Raw genomic sequence first — 25224 nt, 5'->3', positions numbered from 1 at the left:
TAACTAACAGGGTCTGGCAGTAAAAAAAATAAGAGGAATACATTTTGTCCTAGATGATTAGCTCCTAGACAGGACGAACTTGGCTTGCTTAGCCGAGGTTTCACCCAAATGAAATATGCTGTCTTTTGGCCATATGAAGAGACAACTTGCAGTCTAAAAATTATTCTTAATCTCACTGAATTCTTTACTTATAATTAGGGTCGGGTACCGAAACTGGTGCCAATATGCCACCAGTTTCTATATGACTGGTACCTATCAAACCAGATTAACAATGTAGACTTCAGTGCCTTATTTCAGTGCCAGATTGTATGCATAGCAAATGTGTGGTTGAAAAAGGTGTGAGTGCTGTTTAGGGTATTCGTCAGTGAATAAGTTCTGAAGCTCCTCAAGACCCAAGCCAGGCTCCCATGCTACTTGCTAGCTGCTGATTATAGGGACTTAGCTTACAAGTTAGCAGGCAAAGTTTGCCAACCCACCCCCCCCCACCCCCATGGGAACCTGACCAGGCTCACTTAAGCGGGATTGTTACAGTAGACAAGCTATTCTCATTGTAGTAACAATGTCAGCTGCTCCTAAACAGAAAATGTAGAAATTTCTGGCTGCTGAGTCTCTGCTGAGTTAGAGACAATTATTGATCCCAATTAACAAATGACTTTGCTGTTACTGATAGTATAACTGTTAAGTTTTGAATTTTTGTAGTTGGGTTAGGTTTAATTTATTATGTGAATTTGTCAATAGTGTTTTGTATTTCACAAAAAAAAAGTTCTTTAATGTTGTTTACCACTCCTTTATTGTTTCTTTTTTTTGAGTTTTAGTTTAGGCACTGGTACCATTTTAAGGTTATGGTTTCAGCAAGGTATTGGAAAAACACAAACGATATCCAACCCTACTTAAAATCATCTTTTGTGTGTTCTCTTATGCAAAGCCAATATGGCTGAGTCATCAATATATAAAGATACGTTTTCAGCACAAGCCGCAAATAAAGATGTAACAAATTATGGAAGATTTATAGTTCTGTGGTACTTTTTCTATAAAATACACCAACAGCATCACAATAGAGATCTGTTTTGATTAAATACTTGGCTTGTGTTTTGTGACAGAACAACAAATTCTCTTGTCTCATTATTGTCAATTCTGCCTGCAAGAAAAGACCCACTATTGAATCTCCTGAACACTCTACTGCATGTAGTACAGTTTGATTCTTTTGTTGATATGGTACACAGTGAGTCAGTACTAAGCAGGGTTGGAAATAAATGTTTTTGTCCATCTGCCACTGTGACTGGTGGATTCAAAAATCTACTGGCCACTTAATAGATTAGCATTGTTTTTTGGCTGGGGAGAAAAGAAAATCTAGCAGCCAATTGCATATTTTACCAGCATTTGGCTGGTGCTGATTTTTAACCCTGGTATTTAGTAAACCACAGTGTTTCAAGTTTTTGGTGATGAGATATATTATGGTGGTATTATTGTACAACTATTAAGATTAGGATTTAAGATTTGTTTCTATATGTGATGTGTTTGTTTGGGTTTTTTTACATTAAATTGTAAGTATATAGATATTTTGTAAGTTATTACTGATGACTCTTTAGGCTCTTCATGGTCTCTGTCCCAGCTTTATCTCCAACCTCCTAGTACCGTACATGCCAGGATGTCCTCTGAGGTCCTCGGGCAGAGGTCATTCATATGTTCCAGAGGTCTGGCTGATACCTAAAGGGGACAGAGCGTTTGCAGACAGGGCCCCAAGGCTCTGGAACAACCTGCTCAAGGAAATCAGGTCGGCCCAATCTGATATTTTTTTAAAAATCCCTTCATAAAACATACTTACAGCCTTTCCTTATTTTAAAAAGTTCATTTAAACCGTCTTTTATTTCCTCATCAGATCTTTTAAAAGTTGCTGTTGTCATGTCTTGTCTGTTTTAATTATTGACATGTAAAGCACTCTGTAACTCTGTTTTGAAAAGCGCTTTATAAATAAAGACTATTATTAAGTATTTCATTTGCATTTTCTTTTTTGCAGTGCAGAGTTACAGTTAATCTTTATCAAACTGATTCTGGCTCGAGAGCATTTATTTGAACTCTTGGAGGTATCCCCATAACTTATATTTCATGGACAAAGTCATGATCAGACAGTCTCATCAGGCACTAGTATCTATTACAGGAAGTATGTGTGTGTGCTGAACCTCTCTCCTGTATGCCTTTGTGCATAATATATGGCTTGAGTTTAGGTCACTCTGTCTCCTTTCCTTGTAAATGCACTACCTGTCTCCACCAATACATTTATAGATTCATGTGTGTCCATTACTGGGTGTCTTCAGACACCTCTCAGACAAGAAACAAAGTGCCTGTCCATTCATTTCACCTCAGATTTAAATAGAAATAGAAGGTATAGAAAACCTGAAATGCCATGCTCTCAGCTGAACCTGTCTGGGTACTGATGCCTCAGTATGCCAAAGTATTGGCAGTTTGTATCAGCTTTGCAGACATATTTTCAATCCCAGAATGCGCATTCATATTAAATGTCAGACATGCACATCTATATGCATTACTGCACTTCAGCCCAGCTGTAATGACAAGAGGCTGCCGTTAGTCTGTGGGTATTTGCCAGCATAAAAAAGCCTGTTTTAACATTGAGGTCCTGTCAATTTAGGTTCACCTACTTTACATATTCCTGTTTCCTGAGGCTTGTCTTTGATTTCACACTGTCTTTTAAAAAAGGCTTTGTTGTATCACAAACTTCAATCTCTATTGCCCTTAGCTGTTGATTCTTTTCCACGGTTACTGATTTTGGTCCATCTTGTTTGCCCCAAATCCCCAAACGCCTCCAAGCTTTACTGATGCCGCATGCTGCCCCCTACGTTCAGCCTCCACTAATACAGTCTGCGCAGCCAGCTGTGGTGTAATTAATTTCTCATTAGTCTAGGCAATAATGACTATCTCGCAATCTTGCTTGCCCTTTCTCTCTCTCTCTCTTTCTCTCTCTGACTCTGTCTCCCTGCTTGTGTATCTTTTATCGTCCCCCTCCCCAATCTCACCGCTGCTGCCAATGCCCTGCTGGAGGGAAGTATTCACATCCTCTCGAAAAAAAAAAAGAAAGCAAACAAACAACAATTAGCTTCCTGTTGACATGGAGAATGGTAGACTCATCTCCTGCAAATTACCCCTCGCTGAGGAATGGGCAACTGAGATTTTCACTTTAGGTGTTCTTTAATGAACCGTCTACGTCGAAGCTAATCATTTACTGGCATGTAGCAGCCTAGCCCCCACTGAAAGCACACACCAAACACACAGGACAAAGCAGCTATTCAGACAACCACTTGTAACTATGCAATTACCATAACTGCATGTTTTAAACTAAAAGCCAGTTCAACCTGTCTTTATCCTTTCTGGATCAAAAAATGTCTCACTAAGTCTTTCTTTCTCTACACCTTTAAATTCAGATGGTTTGGTGATACAGGTATAAAATGTTGCGAAATCTTTACTTTTCCTCCTTTTATCTGTGTGTATTTACCTAAAAACAGAGGATTAAAACTATCTATAAAGATATAATAATGACAATAACATTCATCATATCTAACTAAATATAATACAAAAATGTTACCTATGGGTATCATTCTCTCCCAACCAATCCCCTCCCTCGCTTGAGTTACTGCTTCAAGCAAAGGAGTTCAAGTGTCTCAGGGTCTTGTTGAGTGTAACTGGAGCGTGAGATGGATCAGCAGTTTGGTGCGGCTTCTGCAGTGATGGGGGCGCTGACCATCATGGTGAAGAGGGAGCTGAGCAGGAAGGCAAAGCTTTCAATTTACTGGTCCATCTACTTCCCAACCCTCACCTATGGTCTTGAGCTCTGGGAAGTGACCAAAAAAATGAGATCATGGATACAAGCTGAAATCAGTTTCCTCTGTGGAGTGGCTGGGCTCAGCCTTAGAGATAGGGTAAGGAGCTCCGACATCTGGAAGGAGCTCGGTGTAGAGCCGCTGCTCCTTCGCGCCAAAAGGGGTCAGCTGAGGTGGTTCGGGCATCTGATCAGGATGCCTCCTGGGCGCCTCCCGATAGAGGTGTTTCGGGCACATCCCACTGATAGGAGGCCCCGGGGCAGACCCAGAACACGCTGGAGGGACTACATATCTCATCTGCCCTTGGGGTCCCCCAGGAAGAGCTGGAAAGCATTGCTGGAGAGAGGGACGTCTGGAGTGCTTTGCTTAGCCTGCTTCCCCCACAACCCGGACTCAGATAAGCAGATGAAAATGGAGGGATGGATGGACAAGAACGTTAAAGCTGACAAATCACAAACAGGATTTGGCATGAAGGGAACACTGTGGCTTCCTATCTGGGGCAAAATGTGCATTTAAACGTTCTGATTATGACCTTTTCTCACAAAAGAATAAGGACTTTTGAACTTAGTCAGAGAAAATTATCTTTTTTTCTGGCCATCTTGACATTTTTTCAAGACATTTAGGGAAATACATAGCCCTAACACCATGACATTTGGAGCACAAGAGCATGAAATTCTGTTCATCCTGTGTTTCATGAGCTAATGTGCCTCTCGCTCACTCTGCACCATATCCATTTGCTGCATATTTGATCATTTTTTCCTCTTCCCTCACTTTCCTTCGCTCCTTCCCCTCATCCATACTGGTATGAGCCCCACTGCCCATCGCTCAAACTGCAGTACCGTGCCAGATAAAAGTTTGACTTTGATCACTGTCTGCCAGCTCTGCTCCTCACTTCTTATCAAATATACCACTGTCTAATTTTAGTTCTGCTCAGAGCATCTGTTCCACTTGTTCATGATGCTTCACTGAAAGTTGACAAAGCCTTTGTAGGCTTCTTCTTGGATACCAAGTGGCATCATAATGAAGCAACTCATCTTATGCAAAGTTTGACCCTGGATATTCAACGTTTGAGTGGTGACAGCTTGTTTTTAATTCTGCTTGTGAATTAGTATTTTAGTTGTCACCTGGATTAGATTCTTTTTTTCTGTTGCAAGTTTCTTGCAATAGAGATGTAAATCGTGAATCTTGAATCATGACACCTTTGATCTGGCTGTATGGTCCCCCGTTTGTTTTTCACTTTACAACTGCAGCATAAATATTTCATTTTGTTTCCAAAGAAGTAAGTGCAGTCTAAAGTTTTCCATCCAAACCAAGTCTGAATGATATATAATACAATTAAAAGTAGTTCTAACATGCAATCCTCCCTCACTAAGTCAAGGAAGCTAAATAATTTAACACTGCTTATTATTAATCATTTATCAATTAAATGCAGGCCCATCCCCTCTTACACAATGGAACTTTGATATTACAGGGAGACACTTTCAATCACTGAGTGTTCTTCCTAATTGGGTAAACAATGCTGGGGCTTATTACAAGAGAGATCAAGCTATTAGAGGGTCAAAGAGATGAGCTGAGACCTGTGCTGTCTTTTTTTTTTTCCTCACTGTGCTTCCAAAGCCTGAACACACACGTTAATGTCAAATAATAAAATTCTGAATGGAATTGAGGTAGTGTTTATTTTGGAAAAGCACAAGAATGCAGGGACGTAATGCCAAAGTTCACACAAACACAGACAAACAACTGCAGCGTAAAGGTCTTAGGTTTGTTATTGCACATTGTGTCCACGTTTCAGGGGTGAGAAGCTGAATTAATTTGTTTGAACACAGTAAATGAGAGTTGTCTGCAATGTCAGAACGCTTGCACACACACACACACTCCAGTCTCCCTGCCGATCTGCTGGACGTGTGCATCTGCAAAATCTTTGGGTGCATTTTAAGATGATCCAGCTTTGTGTGGCTAAATGCATTTGCATGTGTGCATGTTTGTGTTCCCATGTGTGTCGACACTAGGGTTGAGTACAGAACTCGGTACTTAAAAAGGGTACCAACTGAATCATGCTGGTACTACCAAGTACCAATTCACGTTAAATCCATCTCTGCCAAATTTCAGTACCTGAGAGTGCACCTGGGTGAGAATGTCGTGTTTAGGCAAGAGGCAGAAGAGCTGCAAAGCACCCAAAAGCCTGGAAGCCACCCCCAAAGTCTCTTTAATGCATGCAGCATGGAGAGGAGACCCAAGTGTTTTCTGACAACCTTCAGAATGTACAGACTTTTATACCAAACTGAAGCTCTGACCCCAGGTTGCACCCACCAGCTGCACCTGCTCCCCGTAAAACAGGTTTATCAATACAGGAAACCTCCCCCTACCAAATGTAAGGTCATGACCTCAAGATGTAGAGAACTGCTCCCCAATAAAGATTCCTGGCTAATCCCCACAACGGAGCTCCACAGAGTCGCTGAGTTCACTTCAGACAGGAGGTGGGAGCGCTCCACAGCCAGGAAGCTGGCCACAGAGCTCCATCACTGCTCCACTGGCTTCCCAGCAAGCCAAAACTATCGCTGCAGCGCCGATCTGCCCCAACAGCTTCAGGGTCTGGTATATTTTCTTCTCTATATTATTTTACTTATAGCCTAGTTTCAAATTTCACTGCTAGACTAGAAGACATACCAACTTGCAGACAGAGACAGAAGACAGTATAGGACATCGTCTGGGTCTGGACACGGGGGATGGAGAGGAATGTCATGTGGTGCCCCCCCATTGTTACCCCTCAATCTGCCCACTGTATATGACAGAAAATAGAACAGACTGTGAGGGAGAGTAAAACAGAAACTTTAAATTCCCCATCCCATCCCACCTTTGAGATTGTTTTTGCCGTAAATTATGATTAGTCTTAAATGTTAAGCAGCTTTTTGTACAGAAAAGTGCCTCCAATCATTTCGTGCTATTATGAAAAGCAGCTACACAGAAATCATCATCTGGAATATCAGCATTGTGCTTTTTCCAGCCTTCCATTATTGTAATTGAAATACTGTGAAACAACTAAAACTCACCAGAGCATTATCATTTTTTTTGTATAGAAATTTGTCAGCTGCAGAGAAGTGCTAAACTGATTAGGGTTCAAGTCTCTGTCACGTCTTAAGACAAAACTAATTATGCACTCTTTCGGCTGGAGTGGTGGAAAATTAGGTATACATGGAGGACCACCATCCGCAGAGAGTTAATCAATTCAGCCCATAACACTCAAACTCAAACATTACAATCCATTTTTCACAGCTTGTAAATCAACAGACATGCATACAGTATAATGCACAAGCTAAACAACCCAAGGGAAAATGGGTGACAGCCACTACAGGAAATTAATTCACAATCATTATCAATACAAATACTGAATATAGGTAGTTTTAACAATTAGCTCACTTTCCCCTTAACCAGCTGTCTAGAGGCCGCAGCAATAATGACTCATGTTGGTCTGGAGCAAAGGAGGAAGTTAGGTGACCTCATTATCAGTACTGAGCAAGTTACTGAAAATTAGTAATCAATTTAAATCACACCTTCTCTCAAAAGTTATTGTATTACTTTATCAATTACTGCATAAAATAATAAGTTACCAGGGAAAGTAACTTTTCCGGTATTTTTCAAATATCTGCTTCAGTTCTCTCCTTAAGGCAGTCAGCCATATTATTTTTGTGTTGCTGTGGAACAGTGTGGGACAAGACAAGTGCCATATGTCATCTATGATTGTACCCATTATCACCATGGTAAAAAATTAGTAGTGGAGCAATAAAACACAATAGATATATTTTAATAGGCCTATTTATTGTAGTCTCGACAGCCCTTCAAATCAAAACACGTCAGTTTTTACTCTTTTACTATTGCCTGATCATTTGACAGTAATTTCTTCTGAAAAGTGATAAAGGTTATTTACAAAAAGAAACGCATCGAGTTTTATCCTTTAACTTTAACAGTAATTTAAATCCTTCAACTCACCACTCCAGGACTAATTTGTCCTGATGTTGAGGAGGGAAAAATAATGTCTATTTTCCAGGAAAGCAAACCCAATTGCCTGAACTGTTGGCCATTGTGTGCAGTGACAGTTAATGCTGAAAGACTGATTAATTGATTCACAGCAGTTATTGCACCGCTGTAAGGTTGGGTGACTAGTGATTAGGGTTGCAGTGATATAGTGGTTTGATTTCCAACCAAAAAAAATGTATTTTTTCATTCACTGACTAAAATGATGTATAATAATATTAATAATAGTAACTGTGTAATATCATATACTGTGATACCGTGGAACTGCCATACTTTGTGATACAGTTACCGTATCGTGAAAATCGCAAACCGTTGCAACCCTACTATAGCCTGGAAATCCAGACTCAAATCTAGAAAGATTCTGAGTCTGGCCCTCATCGATACACCGTTCCTACACAAGGGGTGGCACTAACTGAGGCATATTAAATGCCGCTGCACGCAATTGGATAGTACGATAGCCAATCAGAGCAAAAAGCAAGGTGATGTAATCATTGCAAGTCCCATTTGTTTGCCAACCAGTGGGGCTAACTGATATATTATGCTTTTGCTGTATCCCATCGGCAAAACAACAAAAACGTCCTTCCTGGAAACGAAGGCTTCAAGGGCAGTCTTCTGTTCCTCTCTCAAGGAAAAAGATAAGTGTAGTTGGCTTAATGTTTCTTCCAAAGCTAAACTGAATGGACACGGTCCTTCAGCAGCTGCCATCTTGGCTGTTTACTTTTAGACTCCTACAGCACAGCGCTATTGTCATCATGTTACACCCACCCAGAGCCCACCTCTGTCAGATAGACTGATCTGATTGGTCCGATAGGCGATTCAGCGGGCTGAGCAAATTCAAATTTGCTGGGGGTGGGGCATCTGGATTTCCAAGTTAACCCTACTAGTGATATCCTAGTCGACCAGTGGGTCCTGTGGTTTTCGGAGTAACATTAAGTTATCAATAACTTGCACAAACATTGCGTACAATAGTCCACCTTCCACCTTCTCTTCCACTACCTCTGTGTCTCCCTCTGTCTCTCTCAAACACACACACACACACTCACAAGAGGGAGGGCCTGAGTGCCACTCACCTGAGCTGTGCATCACTAAGAATGTTATCATATCCAGGAAGAATTCTGAGGACTAGCCAGCATTTGTCTACTATGATCAAGAAAGAAGTAACAAGTCCATTTGAATTTCAGTAATTATCGTAGTGTTATTTTGATAAATAAATTTAAAAAAATTGTCAACTGGCTAAATATGTTAATGAGACAAAGGTTTTTTATACTATACTATATTTTAAGCATTATCCGCTAACCCCATGAATTATTTTTTAGAGCGCTCTATAAAAAATAATCCAGTAGTTTAACTTTAAAAAATTAAAGTACCAATTAGCATGCATCTTTTTAAGTAGTTCCAACTCTGGCATTACTTAGTCAATCCTATGAATCTTTTATAATCCGACAAACTCAATTAGTTCAGTACAACTAACATGATTTGCTTTTACCTTGAAATCTTAATTAGGCTAAAAAATAATATTTAGCAAAAAAGTTGTTGGTGGTATTTGTTAGTCAAATTAATTATATTGATAACACAAACAATTTTTTTATGCTGAAAAACTTTGTTTTTTGTTTTTTTTTTGGCAAGTCAATTTCGGGCCCAAACCTACTAAAATGACTGTAGCCTTGTCAGATCATGAAACAATGTTTTCGTAGGCACAGACAAATTGTTTCATCCTAGCAATTGAGTCTTTGGATCAGAAAATGCTTTGTGTTCTAACACAATGAAATATGATCAGAAATACAGAATACTGTGGATAGTTTTGTTTTGTTGTGTGAAGCTGTATATAATTAGTTGCTTGCACCGAGATTAAAAAACAGAAAATGGCAGAAATAACTCCGTTTCATCATCATGAGAAAAATGCTTTCTCCTCAGATTGTGCTGAATTGGGTTTCTTTTTGTACTCACACTAGACACCCAGAATTACACTGTATTGACCAGAGACCCACCATCAGAAAAAAAAAATGCAGCCAGATGTACTACCTACTTGAATTTATTTAATGTTCTGAAGAGCGCCTATAGGGTTGGCAAGGACTCCTCTTTAGTTTCCTGTTGTTTCCCCCCTCAGTCTTAGAGCCCAGTCTGATAAGTGGACTCAGCCTTGTACACTCCCACATAAACAACAAGACATGCTTAGAATGTAGATGTGTACATTTACATACATCCATGTTTATAGGCACACGTCAATGCAAAGTCCAAGATGAATGTGAGCTCAGCTGTCAAGCATCAGGCAGTCAGGATGGGTCGTACAAGCGACAATCATTCACAGCATGTGAGGATGTCAGTTTATGTGACACTGCTTTGCATTCCCTTCAGCTCACAGCACGACTTCAGCAGGTAAAGTTATTCATCCAGCAACTTCTGCAATCAGAACATTCCCCGTTAGTGAGTAAATCTTACAGCTAATCGTGTAATCTGCTGTGCTTGATGTGAATTTGCAAGCATTAGAGAACATGGCGCTCTGCTCTGAGCTGATCTCTGGAGCCTGTTCTTACAATAACCAGCAGCTCTGCTTTGCTGTCTGGTGGGTAATGGAACAAATAAATGATGCATTAAAGAGTTGGTGGGGAGAAAGGCGAGAGAGGTGGAGGGAAGCTGGGAGTGAGGGAGAGGCAAACACAGACAGCAGTTGAGAGTAGTCTCCGGCGTACTTGAGTATAGGTCAAGAGATGGGGAGGGATGGGGGAGAGTGGCAGGATGCGTAGTTGATCGATTGTGGCTTTATCTCAGGGAAACTTAACAGAATAAGAGAGAGGAGTCCGCTGACCACAGATCCAGCTATGAGACTCTGGAGTGCAGAGCTGCCTTATACTGTAACACACATTCTTTTATATAAAAAGTCAAGGAATTGATTTGAAAAACCAAGGTGCCCTGAACTTTCTACCCAAACTTATAAGAGTACTTCTTTTTACCGACGTAAGCAGCACGCAGTGGACTATATACAGTGTTGAAGCAATATTTTATTTTTATTTGACATTTTCCTTTTCTAGCAGTTTCACCATGGCAAGACTCCATAAGCAGTCAGTGTGTAACTGCAAATGTTCTCAGAGGAAGTACAGAGTATACACACAGCAGATTGGGCGAGGGGGTCTTTCTTTACAGGGACACTTGATATTAAAAAAATATCATAAAAAAAAAAAAACGTGCACATTCAAGTTTAACCAACTTTTTGGGGAGACAGTTTAAACTTTGTAACATTACAGTAAATTATTCAGGCACACTTGTCTCTTGGTTTCCACTTCTTTTTCCATTCAAGTGAAGAAGTAAGTGTACACAAATAAAAAGGTAAAGATGACATAACTGCTGATGCATGAAATATCAAGTATTTCATACGGTACTTTTAAAAAAGGTGGACCTTCAGGAGATTTTGAAGACAGACGCATTCAGCTGACCAAACTGAGTTCGGTAACTAAAGGACCTCACAGAAAAAGACACATCCACATTGTGTATTGTTTATTGCGCGAACAATAACGCTCATAAGAATAAATAAGGAAGATCTGATCAGTGGGTGGCGTGCTTGTGGCCACTCCATAAGAGGCCCATACCCGAAAGACTGGAAGTCTGTGAAGTCACCAAAGTTCATGAACTAATAAAAATAAACCCTCCCCTACATTAACAGGTAGGGTAATAAATCTCAAGTTGCATTACAGTACAATATTACATTGATTCTCTGTACAACAATACACTATTACAAGAGTTTTCTAAGATACGATTTTGATTAGATTCAATTCGGAGGCCTGCAATTACTATGAGATGATATCAGTAAATATCCTCATTGTCTTTTTCTTCGCTTCCCGCCATTGTCTGCCCGGCACTAGGCCACCAGCACTGATTGAATGTTTAGGAGGGTGGTGTGCTTGGATCGAAATGGTGACACAGATGTGCTACACGAATTTCAAAATAAAGAAGTACCTTAAAGATTATACACTGATCAGCCACAACATTAAAACCACTGACATATAAAGTAAATAACTTCATCAACTTGTTACAAAGCAGCACTCTGCTGGGAAACCTTGGGTCCTGCCGTTCATGTGGATGGGACGTGCTGGTACTGTACCACGCCTCGCAACCAACAGGACTCAAAGGATCCATGCACAATGCCCTGGTGCCAGGCATCACAGTACACCCTCAAAGATCCTGTGTCCTGTGCCTCAACAGGTCAAAGGTCATAGAACTTGGCACAGGACCTCTAGGGTACCAGCATGTCCCATGGACGCTTGACCGGATTGAGATCTGGGAAATTTGGAGGCCAGGCTGACACCTTGAGCTCCTTGGATCATTCCTTGGCAGTTTTTGCAGTGTGGCAGGGCTTGACGCTAACTTTTTCCCCAAGGAGCACATGTGCTCCTAAGTTGAAAAGGTAAGGAGCGCACAAAGAACTTTAGGGGCAAAATGTAAATTGATCAAATAATGTATTTTCCGTAATAAACGTGATGCAAATAGACATTTACAAGCAAAATTATTTAATGAATTTGTATACAAAATGTACAGAAAGGTAAAATCATCAAGTTTTGAAAAAGTATTGCAATTTAATTTTGCCTTTAATGTCATTATCTTATATATATTATCTTTGCAATATGATTATCTTATATAATGTTATTACTATCCTAAACCATTCTCCAGGTCCTCTGAAACTCTGCAGGACTTATTTCCACCCTGCCCAGCAGCATTGTGCCGACAGTGGCTTGGAAAACCGCCCATAACCGTGTCACACGAGGGAGAGGGAAGAGGGAAGGTGGCTGGAGTTCCTCCAACATTTGCGGTTAGATTATCATATTTTTTTATTGACAAAAATATAGGCTGCTTCAGCTGTTTTTTTTATGCGCACATGTGCCCCTAAATATTTTTTACAGTTCGCACACACCTATTTTTAATCGCAAATGCGGGTGAAACGCTCACACTGTCAAGCCCTGTGTGGTATGCTGTATTGTGCTGTTGGGCGGGGGGGGCACTGCAATCTGGGATTGCACTTGGCCTGTAATGGCGTTAAGGTGGGTGGTGCCTGTAAAGTGCCATCCACATAATTGCCAGGACCCAAGTTTCCCAGCAGATGATTGCACTGATATGAAGTAATTATTATTCACCTTATCCATCAGTGGTTTTAATGTTGTTACTAATTGGTGTGTGTATCAGTGTTTTTACCGTACATCAATTATATTGGCCAGGCCTTGTAACCATCACAACCTCGACTAATTGCGAGAAGATGTCTGGGTGAGTTATTGTAAACTTCAATGTGGGAGAAGTGCAAAACATATATCACAATATACATCATGAATATTTATAATGATAATAATCGCTGCAAGTGGACTGGTATATCTCAGGGATCGCCACTAAATTTTGCTTCTCAGTTTTTGTCTATAAATGTGTAAATAACCAGTTCTGCCCCAATAAAAACACATTTCGCGTTGATCAGCTTTTCCTTTTTCATAAAGAACAATTCTTCATTATCTAATGAAAATATGCCCATAATTAATACACTCAATGATTAGATTCAGGATTTAATTAAGATACAGCACACTGATTGAGTACCTTTCAAGAGCAAGTAGTTACCACTGCCTTAATCTCCTCCGCCATCTAAGTACTATACCATCTTTTCCCACTACAATCAGCTGTCATTTATGCAGACTTGTGGATGTGTTGAAAACACGGCTGTTGACTCTAATAGAAATGTATAAGCACTTAAGCATGTGCACACATCCCGAGTGTAGACACCTTCACAGCAAACAGTCACACACATGAACACATCCTAACTATATTCTCAGCACGATTCCACAAACACTCGTTAATCACCTGTGTTCCTGGTTGCAGTGATGTCCCGATCCTCTGCACTGTCACTCGCTTCATGGGGAGGCCTGCATTAAAGAGAAGAGACAGGAAATAGGAATCTGTTCAACCAAGGCGTATTTGCAAATTAGAGTCTCTTGCATCCCTGCAGAAACTGGCTAAGACATTCATTGCCGAAAATAAGGTTGTAAATGAAGGAAGGATATGGAGCGGAAGATGCACAGAAATGGGTAAATACATTGAAATCAAAAGGACCGTTTTATTTATCAAGCTACATTTACAATTTGATTTGGTCCCAAATACAAAAAGGCTTTAAGAATGGGGTGGATTGAACATGCGAGTATCATAGCTCTGAAAACTGTCCTTGTTGTGGTATCTGGTGGTATCTAATAGCGTCTGTTAGTCAAGCATCCAGCAATTTCTAACTTCCTCTCACTGTGCAGACCTGCAAGTCATCTGTCTCATAGCGTTTGTAACACACAGCTATTCAGCTTCACCTCAGAAAAGATCTGTGGCACAGTTGATGGGATTCTGTCGAAGAGGACAGTACCAATCTTTATTCATCATATGCAGGTTAAAAGGCAAATCAATCTGTGTATGTCCTGTTTAAATGAGAAGAAATACTCAATTAAACAAAGACAAACATGCTCCATGTTTGACAAAAGCTTACGACAGGAATCCTCTGTTCTTAAGAGGTCATTAAACTGGAAAAAGATACAACCTGCCGAGACATATAAATTTCACATCCAGCCATAAAGTAAAGACAGACATTTCTTCTGAGATCTCTGTCTCTCCCTCTGAGAAATAGGGCACAGGGGTGATATTATACATTGGTGTCATTCTGTTGCTCAGGGCCCATAACAGTGTGATAACCAGGGACCTAAGGGCCCTCACCGCTGATGGAATATAGATTACATCACTTGAAATGGGGAAATTTTTCCAATATGCACACGTACCTATATACACATCCAACAAACATGAACACCCACACTTACACAAAAAAGAAATCCCTCCACATCCTCAGTAATTCATCTTCTTCTGACTGTTGTCGGATACTGCACTCTGATGACCTTCCAGTCAGCCCTTTAAAATACAGCGCACATAATTTAAGCCTGTCACATGTAAACATATTCTCCCATCTATTCTTGCAATTGTGGGTATCTCAGGAACAGAGATTGGCTGTAAAATGCCAAACATATTGTAGGAGCGCAGTGTTCCAGCCCCCTAATGGACGACGCTCTTTTTATCACCACTGACAAAAAGTTCTATTTTTAGGACGACCTCCTGCTTCAATCTCAAAGGGACACAAAAGGCACATTTCAGAGAAAGAGGCACAGAACCACAGCTTGATTTTGCTATTGACTGCAGAGATCCATGTGCACACCAAAGCACAGCCTGTTCATCTAATACAGAACTTAAACCACACTGGTTTGCCCTACAGTATTAGATGGTAATACGTGCCCCAAAGGGAACGTCATCAGTCTGAACTACGGAAATCGCCCCAAGCAGGCCCAGATAGAGTTGCACTAAGACCAGCGCCGCAAGCTGCTCCTAGGCCAATTGGTGTGATTGAAGTGAGGGTACTATCCAATCGGCACATGGAATGAGACACACCTGAGCCCAATCCCCTGATGACAAGCCTTGCAACAAATGAATTCATACAGTGATCCAGGTCTATTAGCAAGCTCGTGATCTCGATCATTTGGTGGAAGGTGGTCATAAAAAGCCTTCCTAACTGTCTTAGGTCAGTCTTTTCCTCATTTTGACATTCTGACATAATCAAACATATTTAATAATATAATAAGTGTTTAGTCTTGGCTCGTGCAAATACTGAAATTCAATGACATGAACACTGTCAACAACAAATAGCTGCACTCTCTCCATCATTTAACAAGAAGCAGCAGACCGGGTAGACATGAGGGGACCCCGGGGAGGCACAAGAACTTTAACAAGTCTTGGTTCTCTTGGACTGTGGAAAACAAAGAGAGACTTGTGGAGTTGTGGAGAGAACAAGTCTGTGTTTAATTCAGCACCTATCTGATCCACCAACTGGCACTTATTGTAGTGAGAAATCTTAAATTTTGAAATGGTCCTCTCATTACCATGGTCTTCTCCCACTCAGCTAACCAACAGAGTCTGGTAGCAAATTGAGGCCAAAACGTAAAGTTTGTATGCAAATACAGTTTCCTCGTGGATTATTTTAATGCCGAATTGACAAGAATATTGTCGACATATGACACCTTTTATCTTGTGTTTCGAGAGTTATGAGCTTTTGTGGATATGTAAGGGATAATTCTTAATATGTGATATTTCTCAAAGTGAATTTGGTGTAATATTTTCTAACAAGAGCAGGATGGGAAATAACGTCTCAAGGAATCTGGTTGTAGTCTTGAAAATAAAGTCCCCGCAAGACCCCAAACCTAGGTTGTCTTTAGATATGAGATAGTGTCAAGTTTTAGTCTTTTAAAAGAAGCCTATTTTCAAAGTCTTTTCAAAGTCCTCTAGTGTTACTTTGAGAAACACCCAGCCAGCGAGTTGGACCAGACTCTCCAACTCTCTTCCCCTGGCATATGATTTGCTCTCCTGCCTTTAAGGTGGTTAAAGGGACCACTCAGCTCAGAACACAAAGAATTACAATTAGTTTTCTTTGCAGAGTCTTTTTCTCCAGGTACTTTCTATATTGTGAATATGGGCTGTTTCCCCTCTAGTTGTCCTCAAATCTGTCCCTTCACTAAGCAAAAAATAGCCGTAGACATGGTCAATGTAAGGCAATTTTCCAGTGTGCCTCCGTCTAAAATCTTATTTTTGTGGTAAGCCGTGGCCCAAGGGCATCAACATATGCTCTTTATTTCACTTTTTCCCCCTTGACAGAAAATATAAAAATACTGTGGATCTCATGACATGCTGAGGTCTCATGACATCCGCCTGTCAAAAGAACACAATTGCTTACTTGGCACCTTGTAAGCATTATACTAGAGCTAATTTAAGGCGGAAAAAAATCACGCAGTAATGAGAAAAAGTTAAAATATAGTAGTTTCTGTCACCATTTGGCTCTCTAGTCAAATCTCACACCATTCCTGCTCTCAGCAGCAACTCCTCCACTCTTTCAAGCCTCTCCTCCTGCTGTCACTTCAGCTCACCTTGCAAGTTCTCTGCTAGCTGGAGTTAACTTGCAAAAAGGAGAAATCAGAGTCAGCACAGCGCCCAAAGCGTCTCCACATCTCCTGACGAGAAGTCCATTTCTAACCTCTCAACACAGAAAACACTGCATCCCTGCCAGATCTCTCTCCTCTCTGTCTGTCTGTCTTTCCCTCTCACCATGTCCCTTCCTGTCTCTGCTCTTTGAAGTATATAAAACAGATTACTAACTTGGCAACTTAATTTTCCCAATCGTATCATACACTAAGCCTTGAGCTATGCATAATTTTCATAATGCACAATTTCACACTTAAAACTCCAGATGAACCTTAAACCAAAGTTGACCAAAACTGTTTGTAGTTTTAGAATGTGCATACAATTAAGTAAAGTGCATCAACTTTATTTCTGATGTAGTTTCCTGTATCAGCCACAAATATTTCCTTACTAAGTTTCAGCTTTGTATTAATTTTAGATAACACTGCAAATTCAGGTCACAGCACATAATGTGTACGAGCCTGTTGACACTGCAGTTTGGTGATCTGAATACATTGGACAGCTGAGAAGCTTGCAATTCACCTATGTCAATCATGCATCTCCAGCTGAGCACTAGTGTCCAGATATGGTTACTGCCTAGGTCACTTACGTTGAACGTCAAAGGGCCCCGTGCACAGCTATTATGTCCACACTCTCGCTAGCTGCTCACTAGTTACATCAGTTGTTGTGTCGGTGCAGCTGGAGATATTGCTGTCAGAAGAATTCAATAATTTCCTTCCATCAGGCAAAGCGATAGACATTCACGCAACACTACACCCAACTCATTGTAAAATGGACAAGCTATAGAGCATTAGCGCACTGTCACCAAAACAACCACCATGTCCTGCATCAATGGCATGGTCGCATGGACGCATTAGCGCTTACACGACAAAAGATATTTTGTCAAATGCATCCCTGACCATCTCAGAAAGTGGTTTGAGTGATTGGATCACACTGAAACTGGCCATTCATTTACACTTGTAGCGAACGCTGTCCACTTGTGATCGGATCATCTAAGACACATGTTAATATCAGGTATAAACAAGGCTTATTTGTTTTTTTGTCCGTTTACATGGGAATAGCTTGGGAGGTAAGAGGAGAACATACAAAATATTTTTATCTGCAAAACAGGGGCCTGATAGAAAAAAAAAACATTTGAGATCCACTGACCTAACATTAGGTATACCTGAGCATACATACTGGACTCACAGCAGCAATCTTCTTGTCACACAGAAAAGGTGGTGGAATCAAAGTTTGTGTCCTCATGCTGGAGGATTTTCTTTAGTCTTAGTGACAACACAAGAGCTCTCTCTTTCACACACACCATGATTCACACCCTATTTCATTATCTCCCAAAGGAGTTGTTAGACAGATAATGAAGTCAGCAGTCACGGGGATAACTAGTGGTTCTTCAGTGTAAACAAGTCACTGTCACTTCTGCTTTAGCATTCACTTTATTCCATCAAGGATGTCCTCTAAAGCAGTCTGCAAGCTATAAAGTTGGCAAGGTACAACAGCTTGAAAATCTGCTTCACTTCAATTGCGGCAATTGACAAGGGAGAAACAGTGAAGAGCAGCGTAAGAGTGGCCACACCAAACACACTAAGACAGTATTTGCGGAGAGAAAGAGAGACATCTGGCATCCATTCAAAGTCTGAGTGTATTTTAAGAAATGAAAGGTCACTAAGTCTCCCACAGTCATCCAAGGCAAACGACAGATCTGTTCTCAGAGACTACAGTCCACAGTGACTATACCAACAAATATCACAGGAGGTGCAGTTGGAAAATTAACTTCCACAGTTGGTCACCACAACCTTTAATGCAGCACTTGCTGTCAGTTATCTCCCTCCTTCACTTTTACTGGATATGAGGCTGAACCAGAAGGCAACAGAGGACTCACTGCCTCCATGTGCTTGTAACAAGCCAACAAATTAGCAGCAAATAAATCACTTAGAGGTGGCACTAAGAGAAGCCAGCAGAGAAAGAAGCGGGCCAAGAGATCAAAAGAACTGGCAGGCACACAGAGATTAGTTTTCTAAAGTTAAAGACTGGAAGAAATTTAAGTGAAACTGAGCCCTGGTTTGCTTCGTCTGTTTGTTTCTGCTCTTGCACAGCAACCCTCTGTGAGAACTTTCCATCTCAGGCTAATTGTTCACAGTCAAAGATGATTAGTTTTAGACACAAAACACCAGACTGTCAAACAAACTGCAGGTGGGGTTAAATATACGCCTGCCAACAGCTGCTGGAACTGTTGGAGAACATCCTTGCTTGTCAAAATGGCAACCTGCTTGAATGGGGAAGTTACTAGTTCACCAGCATTATAGGGACCTAATTAAGTGGAGTGCACATTTGACAATGTTGCCTTGTGTCGAAATACGGTAACAAAAGAAATGCCAGGGGAGGAAAACAAAATATCAAAAAGAAATCTATAAAGAATGTGGCTTTTGCCTTCCTCTTCCTTAGGTTCCAGCTGAGACACATCTAGTAGGTGACATACTGTTTAAGGTACGAATACGAAAGCCTTGTAAAAACACAAGACAAACAATTTCATTAGTCCCAAAGCTGTGAAATGATCACATTCTGACTAACACAAACCCACACACTCATTCACACCACACACTTGTGCCCACAGCTCTCAAAAACTATTCTTATAACTGCCATTGTCGTCCAAATTAACCATCCTTCTGTATCAATCAGCCTCTCTCTCATAATGTAATCTACTGCCGCAGCTGCCTCTACCATCACAGCATCTCTCTCTTCCTCTGTTTCCATCAGTCTGCCTCAATCCAAGATAGGTTGGAGAGCAGCCCAACAGGGTGTAAATTGATGCCTCACCCCCCATCTCCTTTGCTGATTGGACTCCAGCTCTTCAAAGATGAGCACCTTCCTAGCAGCTTGGCTGGGGCTGCCATGGCTGGTGTGGTGGGATTATGGTGATTATTCTGTGGCACTGGCAGCCGGTGGCAACTGATAGCCTGGTTGACTCACCGCCTCGCAGTTAGACATGTGGCTAAGATTAGGGAATTGTTTTGCGGGTAAAATTTTTACAAATTTCTCATTGGAGAGGGACGAGAAGTCAAACTGATTTAGAACCTCACATTATTTCTCATAATTCCTCGTTTCACTGTTCTAATTTTAAACATTGTGAGCGAGCAAGCAACATCTGTTCTCACATTGTCTTGGATTGCATGATTTTAGATGGAAGAAGAAACACTATTTTACAAGGAGAAGGCATTATGGAGAAACTTAAATTTCAAAGTATTTTTGGCCAAATATTTTGATATCAATATTGTGACAATACTGTGGGGCTGACTGCTGCTGCTTTCACAAAATATTTGCACAGTGAGATTTTTGATACATAATTATCAGTAATGTGAATATAATGACTAACTGGGTAAACGCAAATGATAAAACAACCAGAGCAGTCTGATAAATTCATAAAACTGCATAATTTTATTTTAATGCAGCCTTAAAACCAGGAAAAGATTACACTTACAATATTACCACATCCAAAATCTAAGACGATATCTAGTCCCATTGTATGATATCCATATATTACCCAGTCCTATCCACAAGAAAGCTGGACTCACAATGTATCCTTAGGGCCCAGACACACCAAACCAACATCAAAGAACTTGTGATGACAAAGGCTGACGGTTGCTTCATCCTATGTCGCCTGTGTCTTGGCCAAAAAGTTGCACTTTTACACACCGCAAAGACTACAACCAATAGTAGTGTGCCCGTTAGCCGTTAGCAATAACTAGAGATGTACCGATACCACTTTTTCCTTCCCGATACCTATTCCGATTCCTGAGCCTTAGGTATATGCAGATACCGAGTACCGATCCGATACCAGCACGTAAAAAAAAAAAAAATGGATGGGATATGAATTGTTGTCAACTGCCATAAAACTTTATTTGAATTATTATTATCCAGTGTTGACACAGATCAAGACACAGGTTAAAGTGAGCCACACAATTTTTTTTTTTTTTTGGGGGGGGGGGGAGTGGGGAGATGACATGCAGCAAATGGTTGAGAGCCAGAGTCGAACCCGCGACCACTGCAGCGAGGCACCACCTCCGCACATGGGGCGCCAGCACCACCCACCACGCCACCGATGCCCCAGGTAAAAAGAGATTTTAAAGGCTATGGTAGAATGCTTTTTAAACTCCGTTTCCGTTTCGTTTGCCTGTAGCGTGCGTATGCGTAATGACATGAGGCATTACGTGGTATCAGACTGGTCATAGGCTGTACTCGCCAATACCTCGGAGGCATTTCCGATACTGGTATCGGTATCAGTACAACTCTATCAATAACACAACCACATGTCAAATGAACAAAGCAAATTTCCTGTTAACCAGCGAAATGACACAAACAATTATGAACTAATTCTGCTAAAGAGCACAATAACTAAAAAAAAAAAATCATACCTAAAATAACACGTTACACATGTCAAATCTCATGCCCTCTTAAATTTAGCCATTTGTTTGCTTTCCTTACTTCTGCTTCTCTTATCTTCCACTGAGATGAACTGCCAATCAGAGTGATATCACTCACCCACAGGCTCCACCATCTCCAAAGGCAATTCAACATACTAAATCAGACACAAAAAAAAGCACAGTGCCGGACACACTGCAAATACCAGGGCAACAGACATTCACTGACGGCCCAACATTGACCCATGGCGGACTGTCGGTTTGGTGTGTTAGGGCCTTTAGGTACAAAGTTTTGATGTAGTTTTGGCTTGCCAGTCATATTTGGTTTCAGTTTTGCGGCTTCCAGGTCATTCAGTGTTGTCAGATCGTAGGATGGGGTAGATTTGGATAGGATAGATTGGATGAACAGGACAGGAACATACAAAATGACCTAACCATTGTCTTTGTCTGGCCTATCGTTATCACCATCTTTATTATAGCACATGCCACATTAAACTGATTGTAAAACTGAGCCCTCATTTCCACTGACCCTTTCAGCCTGCTGTTTCTGTGAAGTGGCTTGATTAACGAAGGAGGGAACAGGTTTTTCACTCTATTGTGTGTGTTTGTTAGAGGTCAGAGGGTCATACTCTCGCACTGGGGCCGAAAGAGCGATTACCTGCTCGTGTCATCTGCTGAAATCATTTATAATAGCATGAAATGTTATGAAAGTAAGCTGCATGTGCTGTAACTTTTCCTGCAATCCTGAGCTGACCTCAGTTAAAGATGCATGTGTACATCCTTTAAAGCTCTTGCAATTGAGCACATACAGTACATTCTGAATGTATAAATAGATTTAAGTGGACTGTTATTTTGTATCAGCATCCTTTAGTATTTATCTGATTCAAAATAGTTTAAATTCTTAATGTAAAGAGGGCTATTCATGGTTATGATGGACGCATTACCATATCTGCAAGGATGAAATATTCTATTTTGAACTACAGCAACCTCATATGCATATAGACTTTTTGAGTAGTAGCGTCTCCGCCCAGGAAGGAGCCATGGATTGTATCTTTCTTCACAGTAGTAAGTCAATGGATTCCATTTCTGGTGTGTTAGACATTTCTAACCGTAATAATTGCAAATGCATTATAAGGAGGGCAAAGTGCAGCACATGAAGAGTGAGGACTGTGCAGGAGACAGCAGTGTGGGTGCTTCAGTCATTCTCACCCTTCAGCGGTGGCATCGAGGTATCACCTTCGGGTTTGGAGGTAAAGAGGAAGCATGGCAGGGTCAGGACTAGGGGAGGAAACAAAAGATACAATCAACAGAACTCTGAACAACCTTTCATATACACCTAAGATGAATCACAAAGATGACTTGTTGTTTTCATCCTGGAAAATGCAATATGTGCCAAATTGTGCCTTATAATGCAAATACAGACTCAAATACATGAACAAGCCAGATTCACGTTTGTCCGAAAACGTGCTATAGAGATGGCAAGATAATGTAGTTTACTGCAGTGACAGATTTGTTCGGAGTTGCCAACAGTTTGCATTCTTTTCATGCAGTCATTTTCAAACTCCAAATCACTAACAACTTGTTAATAATTCAATATTATACAATCAATGTTGAGAGCACAAATGTTTGCTGTAAATGAGACAAATTGCTGTCAGTGCAGGAAGACGTGAAACAGTGTAATAGACCGAAACAAGCAGATAAAAGTAGGGATGCACCGAATATTCGGTAACCGAATATATTCGGTCAAATATTGCAAAAAAACACACATTCGGTATTCGGTGGAATAAGCTAAAAGCAAGGCCGAATAATTGTGGTGTGTTTTGATAACGCAATCAAACAGCGTGCCGTGACAGGCGGAGTAAAATGTTGGCAGTGTGGCGATCCGTCTGTCACGACACTCGCATTTGCAACTAAAAATAGTTTTGAGCGAGCAAAATAGGCTTAAATCATTCAGCACGCTGTGCGAGCAGCCTACAGATTTCAACCAGCAGCAGAAACGAAAGGCGAATCCCACCGACGGGGGTCACAGACAGTAACGTTAATGTATTCCTGTTAAATACGGCGGCCATCGGCTTAGCGGCGACGGAGAAGTCGGCTCCAATAATATCCTCTTCTTGACGTCATGACTGCCCAGAAGTACCTGAACAGCCAAGACAGCTGAACACAGACCGTACGTGATGTGTCAGAGGAGAAACGAGCCTTTCACATTTCTCTCTTTTAGTCTTTCAGTGGCAGGTAACGGCCCACAAACGTCATCGCACTTTAGGGACTGTTCGTTACTTATGAAGGGACTTGTCAGGGGAGGAGGGTGGCTGGTTGATTCTTATTTCATTTATTTATTTTATTTTGATCCCCCCTATGTTCATCACTCATTGATGCTGTTTTTGAAGTATGAATAAGTCAATAAGTAATTTATTCCATTAAAATATCATTGATGTATTATAGAAAAGTGATTTATCTTTTTATAAATGACAAAAGGCACATCTGCCTCATTTTCGCTGTGGTATCGTGATACTACTCAGAACCATGATATTTTCATTGGTATCACACAGTGGATCCCAATTTTGGTACCGTGACAACACTAATCTGGAGGGGGTGCATCTGGAAAAACTAATGAAAAACTAAACAATGATATTCGGTATTCGGTACTCGGTATTCGGCCAAGCATTTAATAATATTCGGCTTCAGCCACAAATTTTCATTTTGGTGCATCCCTAGATAAAAGACAAGTTAACTAAGCAGCAAAAATACTGAAACAGGCAGAAATATAATAGAGGTGAATGACAATGAAGAAGAAAAAAAAAACACTTCATCAGTCATCAGTCAGATCAGCTGAGGAATAACAGCATTCATATTTACATTGTGTGAGACAGATGGTGGTGGGAGCTCATATAATCAGCCGACAGTTAATAAAACAAACATAAAATCAGCTCAGTGAGGGAGTTACTGAGATGATTACCAATGAGGCATCGCAGTAACTCCGCACTGTAGTCACGCACACCTCCAGCTGATCAGAATCAGCTGACATACAAACACCAATCACAGTCATTACAGACAATGAGTCGTGCTTTATAATCTGACCAGCACTCGGCTCTGCTGGTAATGCTTTGCTGCTACCTGCTGCGCACTGACTGGACTGACTGATTTTCCCTCATCTCCTCAAGTCCTTATTACCACACTTAGCGATCATATCTCTCATCTCGCGCGTTCTGTATATCCCATATCTCAGTGTTATGTGTCTGTTGGGTTCTGGGCTGTACAGCGCCGTGTGGGTTTTTGCGCTCCCTGCTGAATCATACACAGCTGCTGCTTGTAACCATTTATGGGATGAATGGTCTCCTTCCTACTCCGATATGATTCTCTGCAAGAATACCAAACATGCAGGAGAAGGCCATGTTTTCTTTCTTTAAGGCAAAAATAACACAGAGGTTTTACAAGATTTCAATCAGCAAGTCCTTATCAGCACAGGTGTCCAGAGGACTGTATGTATCTGGAGCTTTCTAAATCATAATTGGTAAATTTGACTCGTCTAAAAAACAAAAGGAAATAGAGAGAGACAAGATAAGGCACTGTGCATTTTAATGCAGTTACACTATTTTCACCCATTTACATACTGAGAAATTAAATCCAGTTTTTCCTGGTGGATAAACTTTGGCTCGTAAGTTTTTGAATTCCATCATCCACTTGGGATTTTGTTTGGAGATCGATTTTGCTTAGACGCCCATTTTGACTGATAAATATTCAGTGTGTGAGGAAATTTTTTGTATTTCCTGCAGCATGAAGCAAGTGCTGTCTGAGATTGTAATTACACTGGTCTGTGTTTGCTCAGGGGGGAACATTTACCCTCTGTCCTTTTAAGCTTGAACAATTAAACTCACCCTTTGGCTTCAGGACCAGTCTGCGTGTTTTAGCCATTTTAAATAAAATAA

The 25224-nt window shown here is 40.8% G+C and overlaps 1 long non-coding RNA gene across 1 annotated transcript in view; it reads right to left on the bottom strand.

The window, feature by feature from the left end:
- The window catches only part of LOC125898398 (uncharacterized), a 49529-nt gene extending 26960 nt beyond the window's left edge, over window positions 1-22569 (bottom strand). The window contains exons 1-2 of the long non-coding RNA XR_007450623.1: window positions 22505-22569; window positions 13695-13756 (exon numbers count right to left, since the gene is read on the bottom strand). This is a non-coding gene — a long non-coding RNA (uncharacterized LOC125898398). The remainder of the gene's footprint in view (window positions 1-13694; window positions 13757-22504) is intronic.
- Between the last annotated feature and the right edge of the window lie 2655 nt (window positions 22570-25224).

The sequence above is a fragment of the Epinephelus fuscoguttatus genome, linkage group LG12, assembly GCF_011397635.1.
Source record: "Epinephelus fuscoguttatus linkage group LG12, E.fuscoguttatus.final_Chr_v1".
NCBI lineage: Eukaryota > Metazoa > Chordata > Actinopteri > Perciformes > Serranidae > Epinephelus > Epinephelus fuscoguttatus.
This window is presented reverse-complemented; position numbering and strand designations above follow the sequence as displayed.